Genomic DNA, 8386 nt, shown 5'->3' with positions numbered 1-8386 from the left:
AGGAGAGTTCCAAATGTGTGTGGGTAGAATAAATATCCCACGGGGATAAAATTGAAAAAAGTTGAAAAAAACATTTTTTTTGGACTTAGTAATTTTTCTGGCGTTTATCAGACTTTCAGATAGGGGAAATATCAATGAGCGTTCCGATTTCAGTTCCAGAGCGATTCGCCCAATTCGCCCAATTTAGTCGTTTTCAGCCAATTTTCTGGATTTTTAAAAATGTCACTTTTTTGTGAAAATATCCACTAAATGAGGGAATAATATGTATGAGGGTACCCCAGGAGAGTTCCAAATGTGTGTGGGTAGAATATATATCCCACGGGGATAAAATTGAAAAAAGTTGAAAAAAACATTTTTTTTGGACTTAGTAATTTTTCCGGCGTTTAGATAGGGGAAATGTCAGTGAGCGTTCCGATTTCAGTTCCAGAGCGATTCGCCCAATGAGTCCTTGATATTTAGTCGTTTTCAGCCAATTTTCTGGATTTTTGAAAATTTCACTTTTTTGTGAAAATATCCATTAAATGAGAGAATAATATGTGTGAGGGTACCCAAGGAGAGTTCAAAATGTGTGTGGGTAGAATATATATCCCACGGGGGTAAAATTGAAAAAAGTTGAAAAAAATTTTTTTTGGGCCTTAGTCATTTTTCCGTCGTTTATCAGACTTTCAGATAGGGGAATTGTCAGTGCATGTTCCGATTTCAGTTCCAGAGCGATTCGCCCAATGTATCCTTGATATTTAGTAGTTTTCAGCCAATTTTCTGGATTTTTGAAAATTTCACTTTTTTGTGAAGATATCCACTAAATGAGGGAATAATATGTGTGAGGGAACCCCAGGAGAGTTCCAAATGTGTGTGGGTAGAATATAAATCCCACGGGGATAAAATTGAAAAAAGTTGAAAAAAAATTTTTTTTTGGACTTAGTAATTTTTCCGGCGTTTATCAGACTTTCAGATAGGGGAAATGTCAGTGAGCGTTCCGATTTCAGTTCCAGAGCGATTCGCCCAATGAGTCCTTGATATTTAGTCGTTTTCAGCCAATTTTCAGGATTTTTGAAAATTTCACTTTTTTGTGAAAATATCCACTAAATGAGGGAATAATATGTGTGAGGGTACCCCAGGAGAGTTCCAAATGTGTGTGGGTAGAATATATATCCCACGGGGGTAAAATTTAAAAAGTTGAAAATTTTTTTGGGGGGACTTAGTCATTTTTCCGGCATTTATCAGACTTTCAGATAGGGGAAATGTCAGTGAGCATTCAGATGTCAGTTACAGAGCGATTCGCCCAATGAGTCCTTGATATTTAGTTGTTTTCAGCCAATTTTCTGGATTTTTGAAAATTTCACTTTTTGGTGAAATAATCCACTAAATGAGGGAATAATATGTGTGAGGGTACCCCAGGCGAGTTCCAAATGTGTTTAGGTAGAATATATATCCCACGGGGGTAAAATTGAAAAAAGTTTAAAAAATTTTTTTTTGGACTTAGTCATTTTTCCGTCGTTTATCAGACTTTCAGATGGGGGAATTGTCAGTGAGCGTTCCGATTTCAGTTCCAGAGCGATTCGCCCAATGAATCGTTGATATTTAGTAGTTTTCAGCCAATTTTCTGGATTTTTGAAAATGTCACTTTTTTTGTGAAAATATCCACTAAATGAGGGAATAATATGTGTGAGGGTACCCCAGGAGAGTTCCAAATGTGTGTGGGTAGAATATATATCCCACGGGGGTAAAATTGAAAAAAGTTGAAAAAAACATTTTTTTTGGACTTAGTAATTTTTCCGGCGTTTATCAGACTTTCAGATAGGGGAAATGTCAGTGAGCGTTCCGATTTCAGTTCCAGAGCGATTCGCCCAATGAGTCCTTGATATTTAGTCGTTTTCAGCCAATTTTCTGGATTTTTAAAAATTTCACTTTTTTGTGAAAATATCCACTAAATGAGGGAATAATATGTGTGAGGGTACCCCAGGAGAGTTCCAAATGTGTTTGGGTAGAATATATATCCCACGGGGGTAAAATTGAAAAAAGTTAAAAAAAATTTTTTTTGGACTTAGTCATTTTTCCGTCGTTTATCAGGTTTTCAGATAGGGGAATTGTCAGTGAGCGTTCCGATTTCAGTTCCAGAGCGATTCGCCCAATGAGTCCTTGATATTTATTCGTTTTCAGCCAATTTTCTGGATTTTTAAAAATTTCACTTTTTTGTGAAAATATCCACTAAATGAGGGAATAATATGTGTGAGGGTACCCCAGGAGAGTTCCAAATGTGTGTGGGTAGAATATATATCCCACGGGGATAAAATTGAAAAAAGTTGAAAAAAACATTTTTTTTGGACTTAGTAATTTTTCCGGCGTTTATCAGACTTTCAGATAGGGGAAATGTCAATGAGCGTTCCGATTTCAGTTCCAGAGCGATTCGCCCAATTCGGCCAATTTAGTTGTTTTCAGCCAATTTTCTGGATTTTTAAAAATGTCACTTTTTTGTGAAAATATCCACTAAATGAGGGAATAATATGTGTGAGGGTACCCCAGGAGAGTTCCAAATGTGTGTGGGTAGAATATATATCCCACGGGGATAAAATTGAAAAAAGTTGAAAAAAAATTTTTTTTTGGACTTAGTAATTTTTCCGGCGTTTATCTGACTTTCAGATAGGGGAAATGTCAGTGAGCTTTCCGATTTCAGTTCCAGAGCGATTCGCCCAATGAGTCCTTGATATTTAGTCGTTTTCAGCCAATTTTCTGGATTTTTGAAAATTTCACGTTTTTGTGAAAATATCCACTAAATGAGGGAATAATATGTGTGAGGGTACCCCAGGAGAGTTCCAAATGTGTGTGGGTAGAATATATATCCCACGAGGATAAAATTGAAAAAAGTTGAAAAAAAAATTTTTTTTGGACTTAGTAATTTTTCCGGCATTTATCAGACTTTCAGATAGGGGAAATGTCAGTGAGCGTTCCGATTTCAGTTCCAGAGCGATTCGCCCAATGAGTCCTTGATATTTAGTCGTTTTCAGACAATTTTCTGGATTTTTAAAAATTTCACTTTTTTGTGAAAATATCCACTAAATGAGGGAATAATATGTGTGAGGGTACCCCAGGCGAGTTCCAAATGTGTTTAGGTAGAATATATATCCCACGGGGGTAAAATTGAAAAAAGTTTAAAAAAATTTTTTTTGGACTTAGTCATTTTTCCGTGGTTTATCAGACTTTCAGATAGGGGAATTGTCAGTGAGCGTTCCGATTTCAGTTCCAGAGTGATTCGCCCAATGAATCGTTGATATTTAGTAGTTTTCAGCCAATTTTCTGGATTTTTGAAAATTTCACTTTTTTGTGAAGATATCCACTAAATGAGGGAATAATATGTGTGAGGGAACCCCAGGAGAGTTCCAAATGTGTTTGGGTAGAATATAAATCCCACGGGGATAAAACTGAAAAAAGTTGAAAATTTTTTTTGGGGGACTTAGTCATTTTTCCGGCATTTATCAGACTTTCAGATAGGGGAAATGTCAGTGAGCATTCAGATGTCAGTTCCAGAGCGATTCGCCCAATGAGTCCTTGATATTTAGTCGTTTTCAGCCAATTTTCTGGATTTTTGAAAATTTCACTTTTTGGTGAAAATATCCACTAAATGAGGGAATAATATGTGTGAGGGTACCCCAGGAGAGTTCCAAATGTGTGTGGGTAGAATATATATCCCACGGGGATAAAATTGAAAAAAGTTGAAAAAAACATTTTTTTTGGACTTAGTCATTTTTCCGGCGTTTATCAGACTTTCAGATAGGGGAAATGTCAATGAGCGTTCCGATTTCAGTTCCAGAGCGATTCGCCCAATTCGCCCAATTTAGTCGTTTTCAGCCAATTTTCTGGATTTTTGAAAATTTCACTTTTTGGTGAAAATATTCACTAAATGAGGGAATAATATGTGTGAGGGTACCCCAGGAGAGTTCCAAATGTGTTTGGGTAGAATTTATATCCCACGGGGGTAAAATTGAAAAAAGTTGAAAAAAATTTTTTTGGGACTTAGTCATTTTTCCGTCGTTTATCAGACTTTCAGATAGGGGAATTGTCAGTGAGCGTTCCGATTTCAGTTCCAGAGCTATTCGCCCAATGAGTCCTTGATATTTATTCGTTTTCAGCCAATTTTCTGGATTTTTTAAAATTTCACTTTTTTGTGAAAATATCCACTAAATGAGGGAATAATATGTGTGAGGGTACCCCAGGAGAGTTCCAAATGTGTGTGGGTAGAATATATATCCCACGGGGATAAAATTGAAAAAGGTTGAAAAAAAAATTTTTTTTGGACTTAGTAATTTTTCCGGCGTTTATCAGACTTTCAGATAGGGGAAATGTCAGTGAGCGTTCCGATTTCAGTTCCAGAGCGATTCACCCAATTCGCCCAATTTAGTCGTTTTCAGAAAATTTTCTGGATTTTTAAAAATGTCACTTTTTTGTGAAAATATCCACTAAATGAGGGAATAATATGTGTGAGGGTACCCCAGGAGAGTTTAAAATTTGTGTGGGTAGAATATATATCCCACGGGGATAAAATTGAAAAAAGTTGAAAAAAAATTTTTTTTTGGACTTGGTAATTTTTCCGGCGTTTATCTGACTTTCAGATAGGGGAAATGTCAGTGAGCGTTCCGATTTCAGTTCCAGAGCGATTCGCCCAATGAGTCCTTGATATTTAGTCGTTTTCAGCCAATTTTCTGGATTTTTAAAAATTTCACTTTTTTGTGAAAATATCCACTAAATGAGGGAATAATATGTGTGAGGGTACCCCAGGCGAGTTCCAAATGTGTTTAAGTAGAATATATATCCCACAGGGGTAAAATTGAAAAAAGTTTAAAAAAATTTTTTTTGGACTTAGTCATTTTTCCGTCGTTTATCAGACTTTCAGATAGGGGAAATGTCAATGAGCGTTCCGATTTCAGTTCCAGAGCGATTCGCCCAATTCGGCCAATTTAGTTGTTTTCAGCCAATTTTCTGGATTTTTAAAAATGTCACTTTTTTGTGAAAATATCCACTAAATGAGGGAATAATATGTGTGAGGGTACCCCAGGAGAGTTCCAAATGTGTGTGGGTAGAATATATATCCCACGGGGATAAAATTGAAAAAAGTTGAAAAAAAATTTTTTTTTGGACTTAGTAATTTTTCCGGCGTTTATCTGACTTTCAGATAGGGGAAATGTCAGTGAGCTTTCCGATTTCAGTTCCAGAGCGATTCGCCCAATGAGTCCTTGATATTTAGTCGTTTTCAGCCAATTTTCTGGATTTTTGAAAATTTCACGTTTTTGTGAAAATATCCACTAAATGAGGGAATAATATGTGTGAGGGTACCCCAGGAGAGTTCCAAATGTGTGTGGGTAGAATATATATCCCACGAGGATAAAATTGAAAAAAGTTGAAAAAAAAATTTTTTTTGGACTTAGTAATTTTTCCGGCATTTATCAGACTTTCAGATAGGGGAAATGTCAGTGAGCGTTCCGATTTCAGTTCCAGAGCGATTCGCCCAATGAGTCCTTGATATTTAGTCGTTTTCAGACAATTTTCTGGATTTTTAAAAATTTCACTTTTTTGTGAAAATATCCACTAAATGAGGGAATAATATGTGTGAGGGTACCCCAGGCGAGTTCCAAATGTGTTTAGGTAGAATATATATCCCACGGGGGTAAAATTGAAAAAAGTTTAAAAAAATTTTTTTTGGACTTAGTCATTTTTCCGTGGTTTATCAGACTTTCAGATAGGGGAATTGTCAGTGAGCGTTCCGATTTCAGTTCCAGAGTGATTCGCCCAATGAATCGTTGATATTTAGTAGTTTTCAGCCAATTTTCTGGATTTTTGAAAATTTCACTTTTTTGTGAAGATATCCACTAAATGAGGGAATAATATGTGTGAGGGTACCCCAGGAGAGTTCCAAATGTGTGTGGGTAGAATATAAATCCCACGGGGATAAAACTGAAAAAAGTTGAAAATTTTTTTTGGGGGACTTAGTCATTTTTCCGGCATTTATCAGACTTTCAGATAGGGGAAATGTCAGTGAGCATTCAGATGTCAGTTCCAGAGCGATTCGCCCAATGAGTCCTTGATATTTAGTCGTTTTCAGCCAATTTTCTGGATTTTTGAAAATTTCACTTTTTGGTGAAAATATCCACTAAATGAGGGAATAATATGTGTGAGGGTACCCCAGGAGAGTTCCAAATGTGTGTGGGTAGAATATATATCCCACGGGGATAAAATTGAAAAAAGTTGAAAAAAACATTTTTTTTGGACTTAGTCATTTTTCCGGCGTTTATCAGACTTTCAGATAGGGGAAATGTCAATGAGCGTTCCGATTTCAGTTCCAGAGCGATTCGCCCAATTCGCCCAATTTAGTCGTTTTCAGCCAATTTTCTGGATTTTTGAAAATTTCACTTTTTGGTGAAAATATCCACTAAATGAGGGAATAATATGTGTGAGGGTACCCCAGGAGAGTTCCAAATGTGTTTGGGTAGAATTTATATCCCACGGGGGTAAAATTGAAAAAAGTTGAAAAAAATTTTTTTGGGACTTAGTCATTTTTCCGTCGTTTATCAGACTTTCAGATAGGGGAATTGTCAGTGAGCGTTCCGATTTCAGTTCCAGAGCTATTCGCCCAATGAGTCCTTGATATTTATTCGTTTTCAGCCAATTTTCTGGATTTTTTAAAATTTCACTTTTTTGTGAAAATATCCACTAAATGAGGGAATAATATGTGTGAGGGTACCCCAGGAGAGTTTCAAATGTGTGTGGGTAGAATATATATCCCACGGGGATAAAATTGAAAAAAGTTGAAAAAAAATTTTTTTTTGGACTTAGTAATTTTTCCGGCGTTTATCTGACTTTCAGATAGGGGAAATGTCAGTGAGCGTTCCGATTTCAGTTCCAGAGCGATTCGCCAAATGAGTCCTTGATATTTAGTCGTTTTCAGCCAATTTTCTGGATTTTTAAAAATTTCACTTTTTTGTGAAAATATCCACTAAATGAGGGAATAATATTTGTGAGGGTACCCCAGGAGAGTTCCAAATGTGTGTGGGTAGAATATATATCCCACGGGGATAAAATTGAAAAAGGTTGAAAAAAAATATTTTTTTGGACTTAGTAATTTTTCCGGCGTTTATCTGACTTTCAGATAGGGGAATTGTCAGTGAGCGTTACGATTTCAGTTCCAGAGCGATTCGCCCAATGAATCGTTGATATTTAGTAGTTTTCAGCCAATTTTCTGGATTTTTGAAAATTTCACTTTTTTGTGAAAATATCCACTAAATGAGGGAATAATATGTGTGAGGGAATCCCAGGAGAGTTCCAAATGTGTGTGGGTAGAATATATATCCCACGGGGATAAAATTGAAAAAAGTTGAAAAAAATTTTTTTTTGGGAGTTAGTAATTTTTCCGGCGTTTATCAGACTTTCAGATAGGGGAAATGTCAGTGAGCGTTCCGATTTCAGTTCCAGAGCGATTCGCCCAATGAGTCCTTGATATTTAGTCGTTTTCAGCCAATTTTCTGGATTTTTAAAAATTTCACTTTTTTGTGAAAATATCCACTAAATGAGGGAATAATATGTGTGAGGGAATCCCAGGAGAGTTCCAAATGTGTGTGGGTAGAATATATATCCCACGGGAATAAAATTGAAAAAAGTTGAAAAAAAAATTTTTTTTGGACTTAGTAATTTTTCCGGCGTTTATCAGACTTTCAGATAGGGGAAATGTCAGTGAGCGTTCCGATTTCAGTTCCAGAGCGATTCGCCCAATGAGTCCTTGATATTTAGTCGTTTTCAGCCAATTTTCTGGATTTTTGAAAATTTCACTTTTTTGTGAAGATATCCACTAAATGAGGGAATGAGGGAATAATATGTGTGAGGGAACCCCAGGAGAGTTCCAAATGTGTGTGGGTAGAATATATATCCCTCGGCGGTAAAATTGAAAAAAGTTTAAAAAAAATTTTTTTTTGACTTAGTCATTTTTCCGGCGTTTATCAGACTTTCAGATAGGGGAAATGTCAGTGAGCGTTCTGATTTCAGTTCCAGAGCGATTCACACAATGAGTAATTGATATTTAGTCGTTTTCAGCCAATTTTCTGGATTTTTAAAAATTTCACTTTTTTGTGAAAATATCCACTAAATGAGGGAATAATATGTGTGAGGGTACCCCAGGAGAGTTCCAAATGTGTGTGGGTAGAATATATATCCCACGGGGATAAAATTGAAAAAAGTTGAAAAAAAATTTTTTTTTGGACTTAGTAATTTTTCCGGCGTTTATCAGACTTTCAGATAGGGGAAATTTCAGTGAGCGTTCCGATTTCAGTTCCAGAGCGATTCGCCCAATGAGTCCTTGATATTTAGTCGTTTTCAGCCAATTTTCTGGATTTTTGAAAATTTC

The sequence above is a fragment of the Phyllobates terribilis genome, unplaced genomic scaffold (assembly GCF_046119375.1).
Source record: "Phyllobates terribilis strain yellow unplaced genomic scaffold, ASM4611937v1 Scaffold_31__1_contigs__length_13893835, whole genome shotgun sequence".
NCBI lineage: Eukaryota > Metazoa > Chordata > Amphibia > Anura > Dendrobatidae > Phyllobates > Phyllobates terribilis.
The sequence above is the reverse complement of the archived record's forward strand: the minus strand, read 5'-3'. Positions refer to the sequence as shown.